Source organism: Salvelinus alpinus, chromosome 6, assembly GCF_045679555.1.
Source record: "Salvelinus alpinus chromosome 6, SLU_Salpinus.1, whole genome shotgun sequence".
Lineage (NCBI taxonomy): Eukaryota > Metazoa > Chordata > Actinopteri > Salmoniformes > Salmonidae > Salvelinus > Salvelinus alpinus.
Window position 1 is genome coordinate 89,381,702 of NC_092091.1, and position 27,872 is coordinate 89,409,573.

The window sequence follows — 27,872 nt, forward strand, 5'->3', positions numbered from 1 at the left end:
GGGGAGAGAGAGGAGGAGACCACTGCCTCTAAAATGAGCCTCTCTGGGGAGAGAGAGGAGGAGACCACTGCCTCTAAAATGAGTCTCTCTGGGGAGAGAGAGGAGGAGACCACTGCCTCTAAAATGAGTCTCTCTGGGGAGAGAGAGGAGACCACTGCCTCTAAAATGAGCCTCTCTGGGGAGAGAGAGGAGGGGACCACTGCCTCTAAAATGAGCCTCTCTGGGGAGAGAGAGGAGGAGACCACTCCCTCTAAAATGACTCAAGACACCAGTTCTAAGAAGTAAGAGATGAATTGTAAAATATACATGGTTAACCTGTTATAACAGGTTAAAAATATCAAACTAATGAAAAGTGTTACAAATTACATAAAATGTAGGTCTACATCATTCATTTAAAAGGCAAAAAATGGATTTACCAATTGCAGACTGTAGCTTTATAAAGAAACCTCAGGACTTCTAGAAGTTCCACTATACTGTTGCTAAAAGGATGTAGATGAGGTATTGATGTGATGAGGTGATCTGTCTCCCTGTTTTGTTCAGTGTCCAGAAGCCCAGAGCAGAGTCCCCTACAACCAGCCTGCTATCAATGAAGAGTGATCAGCCACCTGCTTTCAGCCAGGAACCATTACCAGATGACAATAAGGAAGTGGAGAGTTTGGACAGTGAGGATGCATTAAAGATCACACACAACCTTCTGGACAGAAGAAGTAAGACTGTTTTATACAGTATTGCAAAGAACGGTACAAAGGCCCTTATAAAACACAACACACAAACTTATGAGTCCCAACTCTCATTGTTTTCCTACAGGTGAAACTCTGCTGACAGTCCAACAAGACATTAAGGCTAAACTGAAACACAAGTATCAACACATATCTGAAGGAATTGGACACCATGGAAACCAAAGTCTGTTCAAGGACATCTACACAGAGCTCTACATCACAGAGGGTGGAAGTGGAGGGCTCAATAATGAACATGAGGTTAGACAGATAGAGATGGCATCCAAGAAACAAACCACACAAGAGACACCAATCAAATGCAACGACATCTTCAAGCCTTTACCTGGACAAGACAAACCTATCAGAACTGTGCTGACAAAAGGAATCGCTGGCATTGGAAAAACAGTCTCTGTGCAGAAGGTCATCCTTGACTGGGCAGAGGGAAAAGCAAATCAGGACGTTCATTTCATGTTTCCTCTTCCTTTCCGTGATCTGAACCTGAAAAAGGACCAATACAGTCTGATGCAACTTCTTTCCCACTACTTCTCAGAGCTGAAAGAGATTGACAGCATTGAAGATGGCGAAACCAAAACTGTTTTCATTTTTGATGGTCTGGATGAGTGTCGACTTCCTCTAGACTTCAAAAACAATGAGAAGTGCTGTGATGTCACGAAGCCAACCTCAGTGGACGTGCTGCTGACAAACCTCATCGAGGGGAATCTGCTTCCCTCTGCTCTCCTCTGGATAACCTCACGGCCTGCAGCAGCCAATCAGATCCCTCCTGAGTGTATTGACCAAGTGACAGAGGTACGAGGGTTCAATGAACCACAGAAGAAGAAATACTTCAGGAAGAAAATCACAGATCAGAATCTGGCCAATGAAATCATCACCCACATGAAGACATCAAGGAGCCTCCACATCATGTGCCACATGCCAGTCTTCTGTTGGATATCAGCCACTGTCCTTGAGATGATACTGAAAGAGGCAGAGAAGGATGAAGTCCCCAAAACTCTGACCCAGATGTACTCACACTTCATACTCATCCAAATCATTGTGAAGAACAGGAAGTACAACAAAGCCACAGAGACAAACCCAAAGGAACTGTCTCAGTCAGACAAAGAGATGATCCTGAAACTGGCAAAGCTGGCTTTCCAACAGCTGCAGAAGGGCAACCTGATCTTCTATGAGGAGGACCTGAGAGAGTGTGGCCTTGATGTCACAGAGGCATCAGAGTACTCAGCGTTGTGTACAGAGATCTTTAAAGAAGAATCTGGGCTGTACCAAGACAAGGTCTACAGCTTTGTGCATCTGAGCATTCAGGAGTTTCTAGCAGCAGTGCATGCTTTAGAATCATGTCTGGACAAGAAGGAAAATGTTTTCTCCCCCACTAGTGATGATGAAGAGAAGGAGTCAATCCAGTTGTCTGACTTACACAGGAGCGCAGTGGACCAGGCCTTGAAAAGTAAGAATGGACACCTTGACCTGTTCCTCCGCTTCCTTCTAGGTCTCTCACTGGAGTCCAATCAGAATCTGTTACGAGGCCTTCTGACACAGACAGGAAGTACAACACAGACCAATGAGAGCACAGTTGAGTACCTTTCAGACAAGATCGAGGAGGAATCCTCACCAGAAAGGATCATCAACTTGTTTCACTGTCTGAATGAGCTTGGTTCCAACTCTCTAGTTGAAGACATGCAGACCTCCCTGCGATCAGGAACCCTTTCAGCAACAAGACTAGAACCTGACCAATGTTCAGCCCTGGCCTACCTGTTACTGATGTCAGAGGAGGTGCTGGAGGAGTTTGACCTGAAGACATACAACACATCAGAGGAAGGTTATCAGAGGTTGCTGCCGGTCGTGAAAACCTGCAAGAGAGCACTGTAAGTTCTGTTATTGAGTTGATGTTTACAGTATCATTATAATGACGGATTTGTATATCTAACAGATTATCTCCTCTCTCCAGACTGGATGGCTGTGAACTCACATATAAATCCTGTGAGACTCTGGCCTCAGCTCTGCAGACACCAAACTCCCCCCTGAGAGAACTGGACCTCAGCTATAATAACCTGGGAGACAGAGGAGTGGAGCTGCTCTGTGTTGGACTAACCAGTCCACTCTGCAACATACAGACACTTGTGTGAGTTAACTTTCTTCAGTATCCACTGTGAGTTCATATATTTTGTATGTAGTTAGTATGTGTGTGTTTTTAACATTATTTGAACATCTTGGTAAATATGCAGAAACGTACATCAAATGTGATAAATATATAAAACTAAGGTTAAATATCTTAAGTGAGTTAGTATGTTTTCAACATTGGTTAATCATGTGTACTTCCGTTTTTGTCTCTTGCTCCCTCTTAGTGAATAGGGGGCGCTGTTTTCACTTTGGGAAAAATCGTGCCCAAATTAAACGGCCTCGTACTCTGTTCTAGATCATACGATATGCATATTTTTATTACTATTGGATAGAAAACACTCTGAAGTTTCTAAAACTGTTTGAATTATATCTGTGAGTAAAACAGAACTCATTTGGCAGCAAACTTCCAAACAGGAAGTGAAAATTCTGTAAATGGGGCTCTGTGTCAGGCCTTGCCTATTCAATTGCCTTATATTTATGGATCTGTATGCAATTCATACGCATTCCACTAGATGTCAACAGGCAGTAGAATGTTGAATGGGGTGTCTAGCTTGACGTGAAACCGAATGAGAGCTTTTGGAGTGACAGGTCCGCCCTATTGGCAGTATTCAGCTGCGCACCAGAGAACACCACATTGTCTTCTGAAATGCGTTAGGTATACACGACGAAATGCGCCGTCTTGGACTTTATTGGATACATATGAGAAAAACATCATAAAGATGGATTTTCAACCGAGTTTGACCAGTTTATTCGACGTTTATTGTGACTTTTGGAATTTTTCGTTCCATGCGCGGAATTTTTCGTTCCAAGAGTTGATGGACATGTGCCCTCCACAATGCTAGCCAAAGTTGCTAATTCGACAGAAGAAATGGACATTCTAAAACAAAACAACGATTTATTGTGGAACTAGGACTCCTTGCACTACATTCTGATGGAAGATCATCAAAGGTAAGAGAATATTTATGATGTTATTTCGTATTTTTGTGGAATATGTTGGCTCCAACATGGCGGAGAATTGCTGGGCGCTGTCTCAGAATATTGCATGCTGTACTTTGTACTAAAGTTATTTTTTAAAATCTAACACAGCGGTTGCATTAAGAACCAGTGTATCTTTCATTTGCTGTACAACATGTATTTTTTAGTAAAGTTTATGATGAGTTTTTTGGTTAGATTACGTGACTGTCCAAAATATCTCCGGGCAATTTTGTGCATTATGGCTACGTATTCACAATGTAAAACCAGGATTTGTAGCTCTAAATATGCACATTTTCGAACCAACATAAATGTATTGTATAACATGGTGGTGAGCTAACATAAATATATATTGTGTTTTCACTGTAAAACACTTAAAAAATCGGAAATATTGGCTGGATTCACAAGATGTTTATCTTTCATTTGCTGTACAACATGTATTTTTCATAAATGTTTTATGATGAGTATTTACTTATTTCACGTTACTCTCTGTAATTATTCTGGCTGTTTTGGTGCTATTTGTGACGGTGGCTGCAATGTAAAACTACGATTTATACCTATAAATATGCACATTTTCGAACAAAACAAATGTATTGTATATCATGATGTTATAAGACTGTCATCTGATGAAGTTGTTCAAAGGTTAGTGATTAATTTTATCTCTATTTGTGGGTTTTGTGAAAGCTATGTTTGCGGTGAAAACATGGCGTTGTGTGTTTGGCTATTGTGGTGAGCTAACAAAGATATATTGTGTTTTCGCTGTAAAACATTTTAAAAATCGGACATGTTGGCTGGATTCACAAGATGTTTATCTTTCATTTGCTGTATTGGACTTGTTAATGTGTGGAAGTTAAATATTTCAAAAAAATATTTTTGAATTTCGCGCGCTGCGAAGCGGAATGTTGTGGGTGTTCCGCTAGCGGAACCCCGGGGCGAGAAAGGTTAATTAATGTATCTCATTATTCTTAAAGCTTTGCATATTTAACAGTGTATCACCATATCTCCTCTCTCCAGACTGGATGGCTGTAAGCTCACATATAAATCCTGTGAGACTCTGACCTCAGCTCTGCAGACACCAAACTCCCCCCTGAGAGAACTGGACCTCAGCTACAATGACCTGGGAGACAGAGGAGTGGAGCTGCTCTGTGTTGGACTAACCAGTCCACTCTGCAACATACAGACACTTGTGTGAGTTAAATATCTTCAGTATCCACTGTGAGTTGATATATTTTGTATGTAGTTAGTATATGTGTGTTTTTAACATTATTTGAACATCTTGGTAAATATGCAGAAACCTACATCACAAGTGATAAATATATCAAACTATATCAAGGTTAAATATCTTGAGTGAGTTTGTGTTTTTAGAAAAAATATAAACTACTGGAACCAAGACTTCAAAATAACTGATATTGGAACAAGATGGAGGGAATGTTGGAACATAAATAACACAATTACAGTTAACAAGAATGTATGTTTAATCCAGTACAAACTAATGTATAGAATTTATTACACAAGACAACATTCACAAATTCTACAGCACAACGACAGAGTCGTGTCTTAAGTATAAAACTAACATTGAGTCAATAATTCATGCTTTCTGGGAATGCTATAATTCCAAAAGTTATGGGCGGAGTTAGAAGTTGTCTGTCAGAAGTATTACAACGTAAACATACTTTTAATCCGTCTTTCTGCATATTTCATGACATGGCATATGGGGGGTGTAGTGAGATACCCGATGTCGTGTCTTTACAATGGATTATATGATATATAACATGCTATTTTATCAAATCAATTCTCTGTAATTAATATTACCTGATTAAACTAATCATGTAAATGTAATTAACTAGGAAGTTGGGGCACCACGGAAGAATGTTTATAGAGCTGTTGTCTTCCGAATAAACTGATATGATGACTGGTTACACAAAGAAAGGGGTTGGGTTTGAATGAAAGAGCGGGAAGACTGAGGAACAAATGGATTGGGTCTCTATCGGTCCTCATGAAGCTATGCTATCGTAAATACAGAATCTTATGCATTCTAAATAACCGCCCATTCGGAAAAGGATAATGCAAGAAATATATTTACTCTGAGCTGCGCTTCGATAGATTGGTCGAAGATGGAAGGCTGGGTGGTGCAGCAGAGATCTCCTTTGTCCTTTGAATAATATTTCTGGGCTGATACGTTGTAGTCTGTCGTCTTGTGGTAGAACGGATACGTTGTAGTACCCTGTCTTTCTGAAGATATTGTTCGTCCTTTCCTAGGCCACGCAAGTTTACAGCTGCTGCTGCTAACTCGACGTCTAGGATGTATCACGTCTTTAGTGAATAAGAGTTCAAAGTTCATACCAAGTTGCCATCCTAAGCTCATGCTATATTCTGGCTGGTATAGTCGAAATTCATCCTTCCAGCGTGGCGATCGTCACCTCCACTTTGAAATTCGCCCTTCTAAACGTATGGACATCAGTCCTCACGTCATTGGGAACACAATGTTAATTTCGTTAGGTTGTAGTCGTTCAACCATTCGCAACCAGAGCTCACGCTGAGGTTGGCTTAGTTCGCCGTGAATTGGGGTTTATAGAAATGTAGAAAAGGGGTTTGTTCATCATTTCCAACCAATGCCTGTTGACGTGGGTGTGGCCACTGATTGAGCATATTTTACTTATGAAAACAGTTCTCTCGCTTTAAAAACTAAAATTACATTTAATCATTTCACAAATAGTTTCATATTTAAATATTTAAATTGCACAACAATTCCATGTGGATCTGATAACTAGAACGTGTAGACTTTCCAAGATACAGTTTGTCGTCCTGTCATCAGTAATAATGTCTCAGACGACAACTGATCTGACATCATATTCTTTAAGTACCAACGGACACTTTCAACTGGTTGGATTACAGAAATGTTGTTCAGTTACCAACCTGTTGACGTTACCATACTCTCTCTATGTTAACAAAGGGCTTTCCAAGAGTCCATTCTGTAGAGTAGAGAGAGAAAAGGGGTTAAGGTATTTATGGGGGTCATAAACCTCACCAATAGGGCAACGTCATGACACCGATGAGCTGGACGATTCTCTTCTCATCATTCATCTTGTAAAAACTAATACAAAAAATATATGAAGGGTCGAAAAAAGTATGTTTTTAACATTGGTTAATCATGTGGGGAGGCAGGTATCCTAGTGGTTAGAGCGTTGGACTTGTAACCGAAAGGTTGCTAGATTGAATCCCCGAGCTGGTAAAAATCTGTCCTTCTGCCCCTGAACAAAACACTGTTCCTAGGCCGTCATTGAAAATAAGAATTTGTTCTTTACTGACTTGCCTAGTTAAATAAAGGTTAAATAACAATTGTCTTAATGCATCTCATTATTCTTAAAGCTTTGAATATTTAAGTGTATATCTCCTCTCTCCAGACTAGCTGGCTGTAAACTCACATATGAATCCTGTGAGACTCTGCAGACACCAAACTCCTCCCTGAGAGAACTGGACCTCAGCAACAATGACCTGGGAGACAGAGGAGTGGAGCTGCTCTGTGTTGGACTAACCCGTCCACTCTGCAACATACAGACACTAGTGTGAGTTAAATATCTTCAGTATGAGTTATTATGTGGATGTTTTAAACATGTGTTAATCATGTGCTCTTCTGCCCACTAGTCTGGGTCAGTGTGGTCTGACAGAGGGTTGCTGTTCAGATCTGGCCTCTGTCCTGAGTTCACCCAACTCACAACTGAAACAACTGGAGCTGAGAGACAATGACCTGCAGGACTCAGGAGTTACACTGCTGTCTGCTGGACTGGAGGATCCAGACTGTAAACTACACACACTGGGGTAAGTACAGCTGTTTCAGTCAGGTCTGTACTGAGCTGAGTTACACTGCTGTCTGCTGGACTGGAGGATCCAGACTGTAAACTACACACACTGGGGTAAGTACAGCTGTTTCAGTCAGGTCAGTGCTGAGTTTAGTAAAACAAATACTCTGAAAATCTGATGTTTCATGACAATGTTTGTGTCATGGACAAATGTATGGGTGTCCTACAAGATGATTGACACCAGTACACCAACCTAGACAGCTGTTGTGTGTCTCTCTGTAGGCTGTCTGGCTGTCTGGTCACAGAGGAGGGCTGTGCTGCTCTGTCTTCAGCTCTGAGGTCAAACCCCTCCCACCTGAAAGAGCTGGACCTGAGCTACAATCACCCAGGAGACTCTGCAGGGGGACTGCTTTCAGCTGCTCTGGTGGATCCCACATATAAACTGATGAAGCTGAAGTAAGTCAGAATAGATGTCCTAATAGTGTGAGCAGCGGTTGTGTCATATGTAGTGTAGTAGGGTCAGTAACATGAGGACATGATGGTAGAATTAAGGGGAAGTTTACTCAGCAGGCTGAGCACTCCAACACAGCATACATCATCACCACATGAATACTCTTCTTCTGCATCTCTGATATCCTGTTGGAATTGTACTCTGTTCTGTATGCAGGATAGAATACCTGTATGTCTCTAGTAATGAATTGTACTCCGTTCTGTATGCAGTAGGTAGGATAGAATACCTGTATGTCTCTAGTAATGAATTGTACTCTGTTCTGTATGCAGTAGGTAGGATAGAATACCTGTATGTCTCTAGTAATGAATTGTACTCCGTTCTGTATGCAGTAGGTAGGATAGAATACCTGTATGTCTCTAGTAATGAACTTGGATAGTGCACCAGAACACAACAATATGGTTTAAATGTTGACTGCTTTATTAGGTCTTTGTCAGTCAATAACCTGTTTCTCCTACAGTGTGGAGCATGGTGGAGAGTGCAGGCTGAAATCAGGGCTGAGGAAATGTAAGTCTCTTCAATCCTAATTAACTGCCTATTCAGAACTATAGTAACATAGTAACTAATCAATACTTGTTCTGTACCTACAAAATAACATTTTATATGAAGATGTGGTTTGATTAAACTCTCCTTTTGTCTACAGATGCCTGTCATCTCACCCTGGACCCAAATACAGCAAACCAACACCTGATACTGTCTGAGGGGAACAGGAAGGTGACATGTGTGGAAGAGAAGCAGCATTATGAAGACCATCCAGACAGATTTGACTATCATCCCCAAGTTCTCTGCAAAGAAGGCTTATCTGGGTGTCGTTATTACTGGGAGGTGGAGAGGGATGGTGACGTGGCTGACATTGGTTTGGTGTACGAAGGACTGAAGAGGAAGGGACGGTTGTATGACAATTGGATTGGCGATAATAGGAAGTCCTGGTGTTTATTCTGCTCTCATAGAGGTTATAACTTTTACCATGCTGGAGTCTGTAGCAGAATCATCCCTGGTCCTAATTCTAACAGAGTTGGAGTGTATCTGGACTGGCCAGCTGGTACTTTGTCCTTCTATAGTGTGTCCTCCTCTGGTACACTGACACACCTTTACACAGAACACACCACATTCACTGAACCCCTCTATCCTGGGTTTAAGGTTTATCCTCCTCCTCAGTGACTCTGTGTCAGATAGATGACCAACACATTCAGAGGTGAGTGTTTTAATGTGTTCTGTTGGACCTACAGACAGTTAGATTAGTAGTAATGGTGTGTTTTAATGTGTTCTGTTGGACCTACAGACAGTTAGATTAGTAGTAGTGGTGTGTTTTAATGTGTTCTGTTGGACCTACAGACAGTTAGATTAGTAGTAGTGGTGTGTTTTAATGTGTTCTGTTGGACCTACAGACAGTTAGATTAGTAGTAGTGGTGTGTTTTAATGGGTTCTGTTGGACCTACAGACAGTTAGATTAGTAGTAGTGGTGTGTTTTAATGTGTTCTGTTGGACCTACAGACAGTTAGATTAGTAGTAGTGGTGTGTTTTAATGTGTTCTGTTGGACCTACAGACAGTTAGATTAGTAGTAGTGGTGTGTTTTAATGGGTTCTGTTGGACCTACAGACAGTTAGATTAGTAGTAGTGGTGTGTTTTAATGTGTTCTGTTGGACCTACAGACAGTTAGATTAGTAGTAGTGGTGTGTTTTAATGTGTTCTGTTGGACCTACAGACAGTTAGATTAGTAGTAGTGGTGTGTTTTAATGTGTTCTGTTGGACCTACAGACAGTTAGATTAGTAGTAGTGGTGTGTTTTAATGGGTTCTGTTGGACCTACAGACAGTTAGATTAGTAGTAGTGGTGTGTTTTAATGTGTTCTGTTGGACCTACAGACAGTTAGATTAGTAGTAGTGGTGTGTTTTAATGTGTTCTGTTGGACCTACAGACAGTTAGATTAGTAGTAGTGGTGTGTTTTAATGTGTTCTGTTGGACCTACAGACAGTTAGATTAGTGGTAGTGGTGTGTTTTAATGTGTTCTGTTGGACCTACAGACAGTTAGATTAGTAGTAGTGGTGTGTTTTAATGTGTTCTGTTGGACCTACAGACAGTTAGATTAGTAGTAGTGGTGTGTTTTAATGTGTTCTGTTGGACCTACAGACAGTTAGATTAGTAGTAGTGGTGTGTTTTAATGTGTTCTGTTGGACCTACAGACAGTTAGATTAGTAGTAGTGGTGTGTTTTAATGTGTTCTGTTGGACCTACAGACAGTTAGATTAGTAGTAGTGGTGTGTTTTAATGTGTTCTGTTGGACCTACAGACAGTTAGATTAGTAGTAGTGGTGTGTTTTAATGTGTTCTGTTGGACCTACAGACAGTTAGATTAGTAGTAGTGGTGTGTTTTAATGTGTTATTTTAGAGTCAGTCTCACTCTAACCACTAGAGGGCATCAGAACCTGTTGAATAGGACAGCCTCACTGTAATGTCAGTCTCACTCACGTGTAGGTCTCAATTTTGTGTCACAAGCGCAGTGCAGTGTTTTGAGGGGGGAAGAGTGTGTGTAACTCTAGGGGGGAATGTAACTCATGATACCTGGTGACTTCACATCTCTAGGGGGGAATGTAACTCATGATACCTGGTGACTTCACATCTCTAGGGGGGAATGTAACTCATGATACCTGGTGACTTCACATCTCTAGGGGGGAATGTAACTCATGATACCTGGTGACTTCACATCTCTAGGGGGGGAATGTAACTCATGATACCTGGTGACTTCACATCTCTAGGGGGGAATGTAACTCATGATACCTGGTGACTTCACATCTCTAGGGGGGGAATGTAGTTCATGATACCTGGTGACTTCACATCTCTAGGGGGGAATGTAACTCATGATACCTGGTGACTTCACATCTCTAGGGGGGAATGTAACTCATGATACCTGGTGACTTCACATCTCTAGGGGGGGAATGTAGTTCATGATACCTGGTGACTTCACATCTCTAGGGGGGAATGTAACTCATGATACCTGGTGACTTCACATCTCTAGGGGGGAATGTAACTCATGATACCTGGTGACTTCACATCTCTAGGGGGGAATGTAACTCATGATACCTGGTGACTTCACATCTCTAGGGGGGGATTGTAACTCATGATACCTGGTGACTTCGCATCTCTAGGGGGGGAATGTAACTCATGATACCTGGTGACATCACATCTCTAGGGGGGAATGTAACTCATGATACCTGGTGACATCACATCTCTAGGGGGGAATGTAACTCATGATACCTGGTGACATCACATCTCTAGGGGGGAATGTAACTCATGATACCTGGTGACATCACATCTCTAGGGGGGAATGTAACTCATGATACGTGGTGACTTCACATCTCTAGGGGGGGAATGTAACTCATGATACCTGGTGACATCACATCTCTAGGGGGGTTTAACTCATGATACCTAATGACTTCACATCTCTAGGGGGGAATGTAACTCATGATACCTGGTGACTTCACATCTCTAGGGGGGAATGTAACTCATGATACCTGGTGACTTCACATCTCTAGGGGGGAATGTAACTCATGATACCTGGTGACTTCACATCTCTAGGGGGGAATGTAACTCATGATACCTGGTGACTTCACATCTCTAGGGGGGAATGTAACTCATGATACCTGGTGACATCACATCTCTAGGGGGGAATGTAACTCATGATACCTGGTGACTTCACATCTCTAGGGGGGGATTGTAACTCATGATACCTGGTGACTTCACATCTCTAGGGGGGAATGTAACTCATGATACCTGGTGACTTCACATCTCTAGGGGGGAATGTAACTCATGATACCTGGTGACATCACATCTCTAGGGGGGAATGTAACTCATGATACCTGGTGACTTCACATCTCTAGGGGGGGATTGTAACTCATGATGCCTGGTGACTTCACATCTCTAGGGGGGAATGTAACTCATGATACCTGGTGACTTCACATCTCTAGGGGCAATGTAACTCATGATACCTGGTGACTTCACATCTCTAGGGGGGTATAACTCATGATACCTGGTGACTTCATCTCTAGGGGGGGAATGTAACTCATGATACCTGGTGACTTCACATCTCTAGGGGGGAATGTAACTCATGATACCTGGTGACATCACATCTCTAGGGGGGAATGTAACTCATGATACCTGGTGACTTCACATCTCTAGGGGGGAATGTAACTCATGATACCTGGTGACTTCACATCTCTAGGGGGGAATGTAACTCATGATACCTGGTGACTTCACATCTCTAGGGGGGAATGTAACTCATGATACCTGGTGACTTCACATCTCTAGGGGGGTATGTAACTCATGATACCTGGTGACTTCACATCTCTAGGGGGGAATGTAACTCATGATACCTGGTGACTTCACATCTCTAGGGGGGAATGTAACTCATGATACCTGGTGACTTCACATCTCTAGGGGGGAATGTAACTCATGATACCTGGTGACATCACATCTCTAGGGGGGAATGTAACTCATGATACCTGGTGACTTCACATCTCTAGGGGGGAATGTAACTCATGATACCTGGTGACTTCACATCTCTAGGGGGGAATGTAACTCATGATACCTGGTGACTTCACATCTCTAGGGGGGAATGTAACTCATGATACCTGGTGACTTCACATCTCTAGGGGGGAATGTAACTCATGATACCTGGTGACTTCACATCTCTAGGGGGGAATGTAACTCATGATACCTGGTGACTTCACATCTCTAGGGGGGAATGTAACTCATGATACCTGGTGACTTCACATCTCTAGGGGGGGAATGTAGTTCATGATACCTGGTGACTTCACATCTCTAGGGGGGAATGTAACTCATGATACCTGGTGACTTCACATCTCTAGGGGGGAATGTAACTCATGATACCTGGTGACTTCACATCTCTAGGGGGGGAATGTAGTTCATGATACCTGGTGACTTCACATCTCTAGGGGGGAATGTAACTCATGATACCTGGTGACTTCACATCTCTAGGGGGGAATGTAACTCATGATACCTGGTGACTTCACATCTCTAGGGGGGGAATGTAGTTCATGATACCTGGTGACTTCACATCTCTAGGGGGGGATTGTAACTCATCATACCTGGTGACATCACATCTCTAGGGGGGAATGTAACTCATGATACCTGGTGACATCACATCTCTAGGGGGGAATGTAACTCATGATACCTGGTGACATCACATCTCTAGGGGGGAATGTAACTCATGATACCTGGTGACTTCACATCTCTAGGGGGGGAATGTAACTCATGATACCTGGTGACTTCACATCTCTAGGGGGGAATGTAACTCATGATACCTGGTGACTTCACATCTCTAGGGGGGAATGTAACTCATGATACCTGGTGACTTCACATCTCTAGGGGGGAATGTAACTCATGATACCTGGTGACTTCACATCTCTAGGGGGGGATTGTAACTCATGATGCCTGGTGACTTCACATCTCTAGGGGGGAATGTAACTCATGATACCTGGTGACTTCACATCTCTAGGGGGAATGTAACTCATGATACCTGGTGACTTCACATCTCTAGGGGGGTATAACTCATGATACCTGGTGACTTCATCTCTAGGGGGGGAATGTAACTCATGATACCTGGTGACTTCACATCTCTAGGGGGGAATGTAACTCATGATACGTGGTGACTTCACATCTCTAGGGGGGGAATGTAACTCATGATACCTGGTGACTTCACATCTCTAGGGGGGAATGTAACTGATGTGCTAAATGACTTAAATGTAAATGTAATGTAAATGATGATACCTGGTTACTTCAGATTTCTAGGGGCTTTCATCAAGATTAACAATGTCACTTGTAATGTCACCATCAGTATTGACTTTATGGAAGTTGACAGTGTTTGCAATGCACCCTACATAGGGAGCTGTTCTGTCACCCTTTATACACTTGTTGTATTTATGCACCCTTTGTATTGCTTATGAAGACTGTATGTATGCTATATAAAGCCTTTATAAGTTGTATTTAGTTTAATCACAGTCTATCCTTCTGCTTTACCAACACCAGAGACCATGGTGGAGAGAGTTGCATCAAGCCTGGACCTGAGGACACCAGAGACCATGGTGGAGAGTGTTGGATCAAGCCTGGACCTGAGGACACCAGAGACCACGGTGGAGAGTGTTGGATCAAGTCTGGACCTGAGAAATGTGAGTGTTAACTGATAATTGTTTTTAAATCAAAATACGATGAAAGAGTTCATTATACTTGAGTCCCAGACAAGGAACACAATCATGATCTATTTGGTCAAAACAAACTTAAAGGTAGAGTCATCGATATGACTTAGTTGCACAAAGTAAACGGCATAGTGGGTCAATTTCCACAACAACTAAGAACGTTGGAACGCAAGGCTAAACTTCTCTGTTTTAGTCCCGTGGCTACCACTCTGTAAGAGAGTGAAGAGAACCCTTGCACATGGGCAGATACTGTGTGAGAGAGAAGTCAGGCATCTTGCTCATCACAATATCTGTGGTGCTGCTCCTACATCATCATTTAGCTGACTCTACCTCTAAGCTCTCATCCTAGGATCTACCAGAAATCAGACCCCAACATCTACAAAACATGGACCAGAACGATGTTGTTTCCTGCTTCCACAAACATTCATTAATATAACACTAATGTCAGATTAGGGTATGCTAATGAGTGTACATTCTGAGACTGTTGTTCACTAATATTCATTTTTATTAGAGGTCTATTTAATAATTATTAATTCATTATTACATTTTAACCAACTACTTTTGACTACAGGGATTCCTCAGATCTGTAAGACTTGTGACCATGTTGAGGTAAGTCATAATGTCAATTCTTACTTTTACATACCTGCAGGAGTCAGGCACAGTCTCAACGCCAGGTGTGTCCTGACCCATCATTCATACTGGGATATAGACAGTCCTGTGTTCTGCTTTAGTAATATAAACACAGTCTCAAAGCCAGGTGTGTACTGACCAACCATTCATACTGGGATATAGACAGTCCTGTGTTCTGCTTTAGTAATATAAACACAGTCTCAAAGCCAGGTGTGTCCTGACCCATCATTCATACTGGGATATAGACAGTCCTGTGTTCTGCTTTAGTAATATAAACACAGTCTCAAAGCCAGGTGTGTAGTGACCAACCATTCATACTGGGATATAGACAGTCCTGTGTTCTGCTTTAGTAATATAAACACAGTCTCAAAGCCAGGTGTGTACTGACCAACCATTCATACTGGGATATAGACAGTCCTGTGTTCTGCTTTAGTAATATAAACACAGTCTCAAAGCCAGGTGTGTACTGACCAACCATTCATACTGGGATATAGACAGTCCTGTGTTCTGCTTTAGTAATATAAACACAGTCTCAAAGCCAGGTGTGTAGTGACCAACCATTCATACTGGGATATAGACAGTCCTGTGTTCTGCTTTAGTAATATAAACACAGTCTCAAAGCCAGGTGTGTACTGACCAACCATTCATACTGGGATATAGACAGTCCTGTGTTCTGCTTTAGTAATATAAACACAGTCTCAAAGCCAGGTGTGTACTGACCAACCATTCATACTGGGATATAGACAGTCCTGTGTTCTGCTTTAGTAATATAAACACAGTCTCAAAGCCAGGTGTGTACTGACCAACCATTCATACTGGGATATAGACAGTCCTGTGTTCTGCTTTAGTAATATAAACACAGTCTCAAAGCCAGGTGTGTACTGACCAACCATTCATACTGGGATATAGACAGTCCTGTGTTCTGCTTTAGTAATATAAACACAGTCTCAAAGCCAGGTGTGTAGTGACCAACCATTCATACTGGGATATAGACAGTCCTGTGTTCTGCTTTAGTAATATAAACACAGTCTCAAAGCCAGGTGTGTACTGACCAACCATTCATACTGGGATATAGACAGTCCTGTGTTCTGCTTTAGTAATATAAACACAGTCTCAAAGCCAGGTGTGTAGTGACCAACCATTCATACTGGGATATAGACAGTCCTGTGTTCTGCTTTAGTAATATAAACACAGTCTCAAAGCCAGGTGTGTACTGACCAACCATTCATACTGGGATATAGACAGTCCTGTGTTCTGCTTTAGTAATATAAACACAGTCTCAAAGCCAGGTGTGTAGTGACCAACCATTCATACTGGGATATAGACAGTCCTGTGTTCTGCTTGTAGGCATGCAGGATTTTAGCTGTTGTCATATTTTGTCAGTAGACAGTTTAAATGATAAATCACCAGCATTCCATGTAACATTGATTAAATACATTATATTAGTTACTTTGGTTAATGGGCCAGTTTCCCAGACACAGATTAAGTCTAGTCCTGGACCTTAAAGAACTTTCTATTGAAACTTCCATTGAGCATGCTTTTTAGTCCAGCACTAGACTCAATCTGTGTCCAGGAAACAGGCCCCATATGTATTACTGACATGCTTGTCCTTGTTCAGGACTCCACACACTGGCTTCAGATTGAACCCTTGACTTCCACTGTCCAGGGAGTGACAATGTTCAGGTAAAATAACTACTTTTAACATTTCATTCCACTTCAAATCAAAATGTATTCGTCACATGCGCCGAATACAACAGTGAAATGCTTACTTACAAGCCCCTAACCAACAGTGCAGTTTAAAAAATATATGGAATAAGAGCTATAAGTAACAAGTAATTAAAGAGCAGCAGTAAAAAATAACAATATATATAGGTGGGGTGCCGGTACAGAGTCAATGTGCGATGGCACCGGTTAGTTGAGGTAGTATGTACATGTAGGTAGAGTTAATTAAAGTGACTACGCATAGATAACAGAGAGTGACAGTGGTGTGGAGAGGGGCAATGCAAATAGTCCAGGTAGCTATTTGACTAGATGTTCAGGAGTCGTATGGCTTGGGGGTAAAAGCTGTTTAGAAGCCTCTTGGACCTAGACTTGGCGCTCTGGTACCGCTTGCCGTGTGGTAGCAGAGAGAACAGTCTATGACTAGGGTGGCTGGAGTCCTTGACAATTTTTAGGGCCTTCCTCTGACACAGCCTGGTATAGAGGTCCTGGATGGTAGGAAGCTTGGCCCCAGTGATGTACTGGGCCGTTCGCACTACCCTCTGTAGTGCCTTGCGGTCGGAGGCCGTGCAGTTGCCATACCAGGCAGTGATGCAACCAGTCAGGATGCTCTCGATGGTGCAGCTGTAGAACCTTTTGAGGATCTCAGGGCCCATGCCAAATCTTTTCAGTCTCCTGAGGGGGAATAGGTTTATGAGAATGGGGGCGTGCTCAGTCCTCTTTTTCCTGTAGTCCACAGTCATCTCCTTTGTCTTGATCACGTTAAGGGAGAAGTTGTTGTCCTGGCACCACACGGCCATGTCTCTGACCTCCTCCCTATAGGCTGTCTCGTTGTTGTCAGGTCTCTGACCTCCTCCCTATAGGCTGTCTCGTTGTTGTCAGGTCTCTGACCTCCTCCCTATAGGCTGTCTCGTTGTTGTCAGGTCTCTGACCTCCTCCCTATAGGCTGTCTCGTTGTTGTCAGGTCTCTGACCTCCTCCCTATAGGCTGTCTCGTTGTTGTCAGGTCTCTGACCTCCTCCCTATAGGCTGTCTCGTTGTTGTCAGGTCTCTGACCTCCTCCCTATAGGCTGTCTCGTTGTTGTCAGGTCTCTGACCTCCTCCCTATAGGCTGTCTCGTTGTTGTCAGGTCTCTGACCTCCTCCCTATAGGCTGTCTCGTTGTTGTCTGTGATCAGGCCTACCACTGTTGTGTCATCTGCAAATTTAAGGATGGTGTTGGAGTCGTGCCTGGCCGTGCAGTCATGAGTGAACAGGGACTACAGGAGGGGGCTGAGCACGCACCCCTGAGGGGCTCCTGTGTTGAGGATCAGCGTGGCGGATGTGTTGTTACCTACCCTTACCACCTGGGGGCGGCCCATCAGGAAGTCCAGGATCCAGTCTGTGCTAGCAAAACAGTCCTGTAGCTTAGCTTCATCTGACCACTTTTTATTGATCTAGTAACTGGTGCTTCTTGCTTTAATTTTTGCTTGTAAGCAGGAATCAGGAGGATAGAGTTGTGGTCAGATTTACCAAATGGAGGGTGAGGCAGAGCTTTGTATGTGTCTTTGTGTGTAGAGTATAGGTGGTCCAGAGTTATTTTCCCTCTGGTTGCACATTTAACATGCTGAAAGAAACTGATTTAAGTTTCCCTGCATTAAAGTCCCCGGCTACTAGGAGCGCCACCTCTGGGTGAGCGTTTTCTTGTTTGCTTATGGCGGAATACAGCTCATTCAATGCTGTCTTAGTGCCAGCCTCTGACTGTGGTGATATGTAAACAGCTACAAAGAAATCAGATGAAAACTCTCTCGGTAGGTAGTGTGGTCTACAGCTTATCATGAGATACTCTACCTCAGGCAAACAATGGCTTGAGACTTCCTTGGATATTGTGCAGCAGCTGTTGTTTACAAAAATACATACACTACCGCCCCTTGTCTTACCAGACGTTGCTGTTCTATCCTGCCGGTACATCGTATAACCAGCCAGCTGTATGTTGATGTTGTAGTCATTCAGCCACGTCTCCGTGAAGCATAAGATGTTACCGTTTTTAAATGTCCCGTTGGTAGTTTCATCTTAAACGTAACTCGTCGATTTTATTGTCCAAAGATTGCATATTTGCTAGCAGAATTGAGGGAAGTGGGGGTTTATTCGATTGCCTTCGACTTCTCAGCAGGCAGCCCGCTCTCCGGCCTCTCTTTCTCCGCCTTCTCTTCACACTGATCCCGGGGCTCGGGCCTGCTCCCGAGGGAGCCGTATATCCTCCGCCTCTGGCTCGTCAGAGTAGTGAAAGAAGAAAAAGGATTCTGCTTGTCCGTGGTGAGTAATCGCAGTCCTGATGTCTAGATGTTATTTTCGGTCATAAGAGATGGTAGCGACAACATTATGTACAAGATGCGTAAAAAACTAAGTTACAAACAACGCAGATAAACGAACAAAAAAACACAATCGGTTGGGGGCACGAAAAACGTCTGCCATCTTCTCCGGTGCCATCTTACTTACACTTGCTAGTGTATTTCCCCATTACCTTTGGGAATAGTCTTCTAATCCAACCTCTCCATTTGACCATTGACCCTCTCTACCATATCTTGTTGTTGCCCTCAGACACAGGACACCCAAAGGGAGTTATGAGTGCACAGTGTCTGGGCTCCGCTGGCTGTGTGAGAGAGATGTCATCCTGAAGTATCACTTCAGGAACTGGGATCCCTACAGTCAACTTCTGAAAGACATGCAGTACACACAAGGTGGTCCATTGCTGGACATCACTATGGAGTTAGGTGAACTGGAGGAAGTTCATCTGCCACACTTTGTCTGTTTAGGTAAAACCATATAGAAATAGTATTCAGAAAGACATTTCCATGTAACTTTGTTTCACTTCCTGAATTAATGAATGAACTATTCTGGGAGTTTGAGTTTACTGTGATCTGGTACTGCATATTCTTTGTTTTAGTTAGACAAATATTGTATTATTCATCCTTCTGTCTCCTTTTTATTGTGTTGTTCAGGGACCAACCCTTCCCTGAGGAATGAGATGAAGATTCTTCATGTAGAGGAACATGGAGTGTCTTTAGAGGAAGTGCATGAGGTCACCAGATTCCATGCTAAGATTCTCCATCCCAAGTTCTCACTTATCTCTGTTATACTGAGCTATATCTTTTCATGGAACGTAGATGTCCACTGTGAGCTGATGCTCTATCTGACAGTGAAAAGGGAAACACTAATTTCTCGCCTATACCTGTTCCCCTGGAACCCCGGCCAAATACAGGTGAGGGACCATTATTATAGAGATGACCTTAACTAACCAGTGGTGCAGTTTATGTTGACACTCATTAAATGAAGATAAGTGTGTTGCTAGTTTTCTGAATAATGTTTGAATAAGACTATACATTGACTGGCTGGGTATTCCATGCCTCGTTTCGCAGGCTGTGGAACAACAGGAAAAGTCTCAAGGGTCTTCAAGGATTCTCATCTCAAGACCAGAGCAGTCCTTCAAACTGAATAGTTCCATCAGACTGAACATTCCCTGTTCTACCTCCATCAATCCACAGGTACAGTTTCAGTAGAATAAGAACATGAATCTGACATTTAAGTCACAGTTCTATCCATTGATCTCTGTCTCTTTTCTCTCTGTCTCGCTCTCTGTCTCTCTCGCTCGCTCTCAATTAAATTCAAATGGCTTTATTGGCATGGGAAACATATGTTTACATTGCCAAAACAATCTCTCTCTCCAGAAGATTCATCTCATACAAAGAGACACCACACCAAGCTTTTTCAGGGCGGTTGTGAAAATGACAGGGATTGACATTGAGATGGAGTTATTCAGTGATGATGAGAGGACAGTATGGAAAGAAAAAGTATCACAAGGTAGGAGAATATTTATTTATTTATTTATTTTATTTCACCTTTATTTAACCAGGTAAGCCAGTTGAGAACAAGTTCTCATTTACAACTGCGACCTGGCCAAGATAAAGCAAAGCAGTGCGACACAAACAACACAGAGTTATACATGGAATTAACAAACATACAGTCAATAATACAATAGAAAAAGTCTATATACAGTGTGTGCAAATGAGGTAAGATAAGGGAGGTAAGGCAATAAATAGGCCATAGTGGCGAAATAATTACAATATAGCAATTAAACACTGGAATGGTAGATGTGCAGAAGATGAATGTGCAAGTAGAGATACTGGGGTGCAAAGGAGCAAAATAAATAAATAAATACAGTATGGGGATGAGGTAGTTGGATGGGATATGTCAATCATCACTTTGTACTTTAGTACCAGATGCTATTTAGAGTGATATAACCTCATGTTGTTTATCTTTCAGATGAATACATCACTGACACCCGTTCAACAAGTAAGTAAACATGAGTTACAGTGCATTCAGAAAGTATTCAGACCCCTTGACTTTTTCCACATTTTGTTACATTACAGCCTTATTCTAAAATTGATTCAATTTTTTTTTTTACCTCATCAACACAATACCCCATAATGACAAAGCAAAAACAGACAAAACTGAAAGCTTGGCACACTTGTATTTGGGGAGTTTCTCCCATTCTTCTCTGCAGATCCTATCAAGCTCTGTCAGGTTGGATGGAGAGCGTCGCTGCACAGCTATTTTCAGGTCTCCAGAGATGTTAGATCGGGTTCAAGTCCGGGCTCTGGCTGGGCCACTCAAGGACATTGAGACTTGTCCCGAAGTCACTTCTGCATTGTCTTGGCTGTGTGCTTAGGGTAGTTGTCCTGTTGGAAGGTGAACCTTCACCCCAGTCTGAGGTCCTGAGCTCTCTGGAGCAGGTTTTCATCAAGGATCTCTCTGTACTTTTCTCCGTTCATCTTTCCCTCGATCCTGACTAGTCTCCCTGCCGCTGAAAAACATCCCCACAGCATGATGCTTCCACCACCATGCTTCACCGTAGGGATGGTGCCAGGTTTCCTCCAGATGTGACGCTTGGCATTCAGGCCAAAGAGTTCAATCTTGGTTTCATCATACCAGAGAATTTTGTTTCACATGGTCTGAGAGTCCTTTAGGTGCCTTTTGGCAAACTCCGAAGCAGGCTGTCATGTGCTTTTTACTGAGGATTGGCTTCAGTCTGGCCACTACCATAAAGGCCTGATTGGTGGAGTGCTGCAGAGATGGTTGTCTTTCTGGAAGGTTCTCCCATCTCCACAGAGGAACTCTGGAGCTCTGTCAGAGTGACCATTGGGTTCTTGGTCACCTCCCTGACCAAGGCCCTTCTCCTCTGATTGCTCAGTTTGGCCGGGCAGCCAGCTCTAGGAAGAGTCTTGGTGGTTCCAAACTCCTTCCATTTAAGAATGATGGAGGCCACTGTGTTCTTGGGGACCTTCAATGCTGCAGAAACTTTTGGTACCCTTCCCCAGATCTGGGCCTCGACATAATCCTGTCTCGGAGCTCTACAGACAATATTTTCAACATCATGGTTTGGTCTTTGCTCTGACATGCACTGTCAACTATGGGACCTTATATAGACAGGTGTGTGCCTTTCCAAATCATGTCCAATCAATTGAATTTACCACAGGTGGACTCCAATCAAGTTGTAGAAACATCTGAAGGATGATCAATGGAAACGGGATGCACCTGAGCTCAATTTCGAGTCTCATAGCAAAGAGTCTGAATACTTATGTAAATAAGGTTCTGTTTATTTTTAATACATTTGTAAACATTTGCAAAAATCTGTTTTCACTTTGTCAGTATGGGGTGTTGTGTGTAGATTGATGAGGGAAAACATTTATTTAATCAATTTTAGAATAAGGCTGTAACGTAAGAAAATGTGGAAAAAGTCAAGGGGTCTGAATAGTTTCTGAATGCACTGTACAAACCAATGGCATGAGGGCCAGTCAACATGGTTTACTGTAGGACCTGGACTAGTCCTGATTATAAAAGGCTGACTTCAAGAACAATGACATCTCCTCCAGGACTTGATGTAGATTAGCCTGGTTCTGAATGACCCAATGACATCTCCTCCAGGACTTGATGTAGATTAGCCTGGTTCTGAATGACCCAATGACATCTCCTCCAGGACTTGATGTAGATTAGCCTGGTTCTGAATGACATCTCCTCCAGGACTTGATGTAAATTAGCCTGGTTCTGAATGACCCAATGACATCTCCTCCAGGACTTGATGTAGATTAGCCTGGTTCTGAATGACCCAATGACATCTCCTCCAGGACTTGATGTAGATTAGCCTGGTTCTGAATGACATCTCCTCCAGGACTTGATGTAAATTAGCCTGGTTCTGAATGACCCAATGACATCTCCTCCAGGACTTGATGTAGATTAGCCTGGTTCTTCTGAATGACCCAATGACATCTCCTCCAGGACTTGATGTAGATCAGAATGACCCAATGACATCTCCTCCAGGACTTGATGTAGATTAGCCTGGTTCTGATTAGCCTGGTTCTGAATGACCCAGCCTGTTTTTCTATGTCTGTGAAACCGTCCTAAATGTCAATGTGATATGTTCAGGTCATTATTGTAAAAGAGAATGTTTTCTCAGTACTTTTATTTTAGGAGTCTGCTTCTAAATGACTGAAATATAAAATGTACAAATGTCGTTATGTTGTAACCTGACTCTCTCAGGTGCTGTGTCGGGGGCAGGGCGTCCGGCTGAGAGCAGTCTGACTGGTTCTCCAGAGCAGCAGCTGCGTTCTGTACGGACAAAGTTTGTGAAACGAGTGTCAAAAGCTGTCCTGAATGGACTGCTGGACGGACTCCTGCAACACACAGTCATCAACCAGGAGGAAATGGAGTCAGTGAAGGTGATCGCTGAGAGGGCAGAGAAGGCACGTGACATCATCGACATGGTGTTGAGAAAAGGAACGGAGTCGTGTTCCAGGATGATCAACCTTCTTGGGGAGCTGGACCACTGTCTTTGTTCACAGCTTCAGATCAACAGTGTTGGGGTACCAACCTAATGGTAGAATGGATAGTAACAGTGTTGGGGTACCAACCTAATGGTAGAATGGATAGTAACAGTGTTGGGGTACCATCCTAATGGTAGAATGGATAGTAACAGTGTTGGGGTACCATCCTAATGGTAGAATGGATAGTAACAGTGTTGGGGTCCCAACCTAATGGTAGAATGGATAGTAACAGTGTTGGGGTACCAACCTAATGGTAGAATGGATAGTAACAGCGTTGGGGTACCATCCTAATGGTAGAATGGATAGTAACAGTGTTGGGGTACCAACCTAATGGTAGAATGGATAGTAACAGTGTTGGGGTACCAACCTAATGGTAGAATGGATAGTAACAGTGTTGGGGTACCATCCTAATGGTAGAATGGATAGTAACAGTGTTGGGGTACCATCCTAATGGTAGAATGGATAGTAACAGTGTTGGGGTCCCAACCTAATGGTATAATGGATAGTAACAGTGTTGGGGTACCATCCTAATGGTAGAATGGATAGTAACAGTGTTGGGGTACCAACCTAATGGTAGAATGGATAGTAACAGTGTTGGGGTACCAACCTAATGGTAGAATGGATAGTAACAGTGTTGGGGTACCAACCTAATGGTAGAATGGATAGTAACAGTGTTGGGGTACCAACCTAATGGTAGAATGGATAGTAACAGTGTTGGGGTACCAACCTAATGGTAGAATGGATAGTAACAGTGTTGGGGTACCAACCTAATGGTAGAATGGATAGTAACAGTGTTGGGGTACCATCCTAATGGTAGAATGGATAGTAACAGTGTTGGGGTACCAACCTAATGGTAGAATGGATAGTAACAGTGTTGGGGTACCAACCTAATGGTAGAATGGATAGTAACAGTGTTGGGGTACCATCCTAATGGTAGAATGGATAGTAACAGTGTTGGGGTACCAACCTAATGGTAGAATGGATAGTAACAGTGTTGCGGTACCATCCTAATGGTAGAATGGATAGTAACAGTGTTGGGGTACCAACCTAATGGTAGAATGGATAGTAACAGTGTTGGGGTACCAACCTAATGGTAGAATGGATAGTAACAGTGTTGGGGTACCATCCTAATGGTAGAATGGATAGTAACAGTGTTGGGGTACCAACCTAATGGTAGAATGGATAGCAACAGCGTTGGGGTACCATCCTAATGGTAGAATGGATAGTAACAGTGTTGGGGTACCATCCTAATGGTAGAATGGATAGTAACAGTGTTGGGGTACCAACCTAATGGTAGAATGGATAGCAACAGCGTTGGGGTACCATCCTAATGGTAGAATGGATAGTAACAGCGTTGGGGTACCAACCTAATGGTAGAATGGATAGTAACAGTGTTGGGGTACCAACCTAATGGTAGAATGGATAGTAACAGTGTTGGGGTACCAACCTAATGGTAGAATGGATAGTAACAGTGTTGGGGTACCAACCTAATGGTAGAATGGATAGTAACAGCGTTGGGGTACCATCCTAATGGTAGAATGGATAGTAACAGTGTTGGGGTACCAACCTAATGGTAGAATGGATAGTAACAGTGTTGGGGTACCAACCTAATGGTAGAATGGATAGTAACAGCGTTGGGGTACCATCCTAATGGTAGAATGGATAGTAACAGTGTTGGGGTACCAACCTAATGGTAGAATGGATAGTAACAGTGTTGGGGGTACCAACCTAATGGTAGAATGGATAGTAACAGTGTTGGGGTACCAACCTAATGGTAGAATGGATAGTAACAGTGTTGGGGTACCATCCTAATGGTAGAATGGATAGTAACAGTGTTGGGGTACCAACCTAATGGTAGAATGGATAGTAACAATGTTGGGGGTACCAACCTAATGGTAGAATGGATAGTAACAGTGTTGGGGGTACCAACCTAATGGTAGAATGGATAGTAACAGTGTTGGGGTCCCAACCTAATGGTAGAATGGATAGTAACAGTGTTGGGGTACCAACCTAATGGTAGAATGGATAGTAACAGTGTTGGGGTACCAACCTAATGGTAGAATGGATAGTAACAGTGTTGGGGGTACCAACCTAATGGTAGAATGGATAGTAACAGTGTTGGGGGTACCAACCTAATGGTAGAATGGATAGTAACAGTGTTGGGGTACCAACCTAATGGTAGAATGGATAGTAACAGTGTTGGGGTACCAACCTAATGGTAGAATGGATAGTAACAGTGTTGGGGTACCAACCTAATGGTAGAATGGATAGTAACAGTGTTGGGGTACCAACCTAATGGATAGTAACAGTGTTGGGGTACCAACCTAATGGTAGAATGGATAGTAACAGTGTTGGGGTACCAACCTAATGGTAGAATGGATAGTAACAGTGTTGGGGTACCATCCTAATGGTAGAATGGATAGTAATACTCCTATTCAAACATACCTGATCCTAGATCGACACTCCTACTCAACGTTTAGGTTTACACTGAATGCTCTCTCTCAAGACACCAGTCGGGAAGTTAAAGCTTGGTCACAAATGGGTCTTCCAAATGGACAATGACCCCAAGCATACTTCCAAAGTTGTGGCAAAATGGCTTAAGGACAACAAAGTCAAGGTATTGGAGTGGCCATCACAAAGCCCTGACCTAGAAAATTTGTGGGCAGAACTGAAAAAGCGTGTGTGAGCAAGGAGGCCTAAAAACCTGACTCAGTTACACCAGCTCTGTCAGGAGGAATTGGCCAAAATTCACCCAACTTATTGTGGGAAGCTTGTGGAAGGCTCCCCGCAACGTTTGACCCAAGTTAAACAATTTAAAGGCAATGCTACCAAATACTAATTGAGTGTATGTAAACTTCTGACCCAATGGGAATGTGATGAAAGAAATAAAAGCTGAAATAAATAATTCTCTCTACTATTATTCTGACATTTCACATTCTTAAAATAAAGTGGTGATCCTAAATGACCTAAGACAGGGAATTTTTACTAGGATTAAATGTCAGGAATTGTGAAAAACTGAGTTTAAATGTATTTGGCCAAGGTGTATGTAAACTAACGACTTCAACTGTATGTGAAGTAACCAATCAGAAAGCTAATTGATGGCCGGTAAACCAATCAGAAAGCTAGTTTATGCCGTATGAACCTAAGTGGTCTTGGTGATACCAACCCTCCTCCCAGAGAGCTACTGGGTCTGCAGGCTTTTGCTTCAGCCCTGCTCTAATACACCTCATTCTGCCAGTCAAGGTTCTGATTAGACTGATTAGTAGAATCAGGTGTTAGAGCAGGGTCGGAGCAAAAGCCTGCACGGCCAGTAGTATCTCTCCAGGAGTAGGGTTGGCCGTCCCGTTTTAATTCAACATATTCCTCTATCTCCATGGTAACCCCCTGATCATGACCCTTGACCTTTACTGATCAGCCAAAGCTGTACCAAATGGCATCCTATTCCCTATACAGAACCCTATGGGCCCTGGTCAAAAGTAGTGCACTAGATAGGGAATAGGGCCCTGGTCAAAAGTAGTGCACTACATAGAGTACCATTTGGGACAGACTCAAGGCTGAGTGTTTAACAGTAAAAAGAGATTGAGAAATGACAGAAGTAGGTTAAAAGTAGGGAGAGCACTGATGGAGAGAGAGTACTTTTGATTGGTACTGTATGTCTTGTAAATATGAATTATATACAGTCCCAGTCAAACGTTAGTCATTTAGTTAGTCAGTTTTTCTTTATTTTTTGCTATTTTCTACATTGTAGAATAGTAGTGAAGACAAAACTATGAAATACCACATATGGAATCATGTAGTAACCAAAAAAGTGTTCAACAAATCAAAATATATTTTAGATTTTAGATTCTTCAAAGTAGCCAACCTTCTCCTTGATGACAGCCTTTCTTCTGATTATCTTGATCTCTGGCTCCCTCTTGAGTCATTAGTGTCTTAATTGTTTTATTGAACAGTGTGCTTAAAGCATCAGACAAGCTCAGTGCATACACCTATAGTTGATTTTATTAAAACACATAGGGTGTGTCTATGTGGAAAAATCTGGTACATTTACAGAAGTGTTTATTGATGTGCAGTATCCCTGTCAAATACATGGAGTACATGTCAATTAAAAGGAATGCGTTTTGTGTGTGTGTGTGTGTCTGTGTCTTTGTATATACTGTGTGTGTGTCTGTCTGTATGTGTCTATCTGTGTATGTGAGTTGGTCTGTGATTACTGTGATTAGTTCATGTTACGTGGGTTTGCAGAATCATTGTATATCATTGGTTACCCATCCTATCATGTTACCACACAGATGTGACTGTCTATCTCAGCGGTTCCCATCCTTT

The 27,872-nt window shown here is 42.6% G+C and overlaps 1 pseudogene; it reads left to right on the plus strand.

Moving 5' to 3' along the window:
• On the plus strand, positions 1 to 27,677 carry LOC139579551 (NACHT, LRR and PYD domains-containing protein 3-like; annotated as a pseudogene).
• The last annotated feature ends 195 nt before the right edge of the window (positions 27,678 to 27,872 follow it).